The sequence below is a fragment of the Gorilla gorilla genome, chromosome 1 (assembly GCF_029281585.2).
Source record: "Gorilla gorilla gorilla isolate KB3781 chromosome 1, NHGRI_mGorGor1-v2.1_pri, whole genome shotgun sequence".
NCBI lineage: Eukaryota > Metazoa > Chordata > Mammalia > Primates > Hominidae > Gorilla > Gorilla gorilla.
Genome location: NC_073224.2, coordinates 90,748,078 through 90,750,822, shown reverse-complemented (window position 1 = coordinate 90,750,822; position 2,745 = coordinate 90,748,078). Strand labels below are relative to the sequence as shown.

At 37.8% G+C, this 2,745-nt stretch overlaps 1 pseudogene; it reads left to right on the top strand.

Annotated features, from left to right (window-relative positions):
• The first annotated feature begins 1,639 nt into the window (after window positions 1-1,639).
• LOC101128640 (small ribosomal subunit protein eS1-like) lies at window positions 1,640-2,457 on the top strand (annotated as a pseudogene).
• The last annotated feature ends 288 nt before the right edge of the window (window positions 2,458-2,745 follow it).

Sequence of the window (2,745 nt, the reverse complement as noted above, 5' to 3'; positions counted from 1 at the left end):
TTTCTGGAAGTTGAATGGCTGCTTCCCTCTAAATATCTAGAAAGCCAATCTCCTGTGAATTAAACTCTTTCATCAGCTATTAGCTGGATCCTAAATCATTGAAAGAGGGAAAACCCCTCAATTCATTGATTGACATCTTGAGAGTTTATCAACTCTAAATAATAAAAGCAGCAACATCTGAGAAAATGGTCAGCATTTATTCAATCTAAGAGAAGAAGCAGTTCTTGTTTTCAACTTAGAAAAATACCTCATATTCTCAGAATTAAGTGACATTTCTTCTAACTTTATTTCATATATATATATAAATATACATATATACATAAAAGCAACACCAACAGCATCTCTTGCATATAAAGCACACTGTATTACGTGCTGAAGACTCAGTAAAGTAGTAGGTTAAATTCTAGATTTCTCAGGATCCTCTACATTTTAAATGTTCACTTTGTGGTCCCCTTCAATGCAATTGTTGAAATTTTATCAATTTTTTTTACATTTTGGAGACTGGTTATTATAGGGATATCCTTATAGGTCTCCTTAAGGACTTGGCAATTATCGTAGAGTGACTGAGCATGCATAATGTGCACTAGGCAATTCATTTTTTTTTCTTTTTTTTTTCCTTCTTTTTTTTTTTTGAGAGAGTCTTGCCCTATTGCTCAGGTTGGAGTGCAAACATGATCTCGGCTCACTGCAACCTCTGCCTCCTGAGTTCAAGCAATTCCAAGTGATTCTCCAGCCTAAGCCTCTTGAGTAGCTGGGACTACAGGTGTGCACCACCATACTTGGATAAGTTTTGTATTTTTATTAGAAATGGGGTTTCAACATGTTGGTCAGGCTGGTCTCAAACTCCTGACCTCTAGTGATCCACCTGCCTTGGCCTCCCAAAGTGGAGATTGCTGGGATGACAGGGATGAGCCACTGCACCCGACCTGCACTAGGCAAATCAATGAAATTCAGCAAACATTTAGGGAATGATGGTTAGCCATCTGTGTGTTATGCCCCAAAGTTAAAGAGGAAAATACTACGTTGCTGCTCTTTGCTTACAGCTCTACAGTGGGCAAACAGATAAAGAAATAAAAGCTGAGCTTGTAAGCAAAGATGGAAGACTGGGCATATAGATTATATGTAGATGTATCTCCTCTTTCTGCAAGATCCTTTAAAATAATAATAAAAAGTTATCTCTCTATAATGAAGAGAATGAGAAATTTCAGCAAATTTCTTGAAGAAAGAAAATAGGTGAAATGGTGATACCTGGTGAAGTAGAGGAAAGGAGGGGCTACTACTAAGGAGAAAACTTGTGTTATGTCAAGTTAAATTCAGAGCTAAAAGGAGGCATAGGAACTGAAGACATCAGGCATAATGGAGGGTGAAGTGGTATGTGGGGTTATAAACAGAGGCAATAATTGGAACTATATATGGGACAGTCAACATCTCCCTCACTCCCCACACTAGAGAGTAACATCGCAGCATTTCACCCCCTCAACTTATGCAAACAAACAAGCAAAACCACACAAAATGTGAGGATTATCTTTAAGGAAATCAAATGAACTGTATGGCAGACCAATAAAGGAAGTTCAACATCTGACTAATAGGAATCCTACAGAAAGAAAAGTAGAGCCATTTTGGCTTTCTGAGCAGCACCATGGTGGTTGGTAAGAACCAGCGTCTTACTAAAGGTGGCAAAAAGGGAGCCAAGAAGAAGGTGGTTGATCCATTTTCTAAGAAAGATTGCTATGATGTGAAAGCACCTGCTATGTTTAATATAAGAAATATTGGAAGGACACTAGTCACCAGGACCCAAGGAACCAAAATTGTATCTGATGGCCTCAAGGGTCATATGAAGTGAGTCATGCTGATTTTCAGAATGATGAAGTTGTATTTAGAAAATTCAAGATGATTACTGAAGATGTTCAGGGCAACAACTGCCTGACTAACTTCCATGGCATGGATCTTACCCATGACACAATGTGTTCCATGGTCAAAAAATGGCAGACAATGATTGAAGCTCATGTCGATGTCAAGACTAATGATGGCTACTTCTTTAATCTGTTCTGTGTTGGTTTCACTGAAAAATGCAACAATCAGATATGGAAAACCACTTATGTTCAACACCAACAGGTCTGATAAATCCAGAAGAAGAAGTTATTTGTCTGACCGGAGAGGTGCAGACAAATAACTTGAAAGAAGTGGTCAATAAATTGATTCAATAATTGAAGCCATAAATTGCTTCATCCAGACAGCATTGGAAGAGACATAGAAAAGTCTTGCCAATCTACTTATCCTCCCCATGATGTCTTTGTTAGGGAAGTAAAATTGCTCAAGAAGCCTGAGTTTGAATTGAGAAGACTCATGGAGTTTCATGGGGAAGGTAGTAGTCTGGGAAAAGCTACTGGGGATGAGACAGTTGATAAAGTTAAACGAGCTGATTGATATGAACCACCAGTCCAAGAATGTGTTTAAAGTTCAGACTTACAGTAGTAGCAAATAAAAAGTCCTATTAGTGTAAAAAAAGAAAGTAGAGAAAATAGAGGAGAGAAAATTGTCAAAGAAATAATAGAAGCAAATTCCTAGAGCCCAAGAGTGAAGTTTCCATATTGAAAGAGCCCACCACATTCCCAATGTAACAAATACAAAATGACTCAAACCTTGATGGCTCATCATGAAATGTAACACTCAAGGATGAAATTCCTAAAGGCTTCCAAGAAGAAAACAAACAAAAATAGAGTGTCCACAAAGAAACAATACACA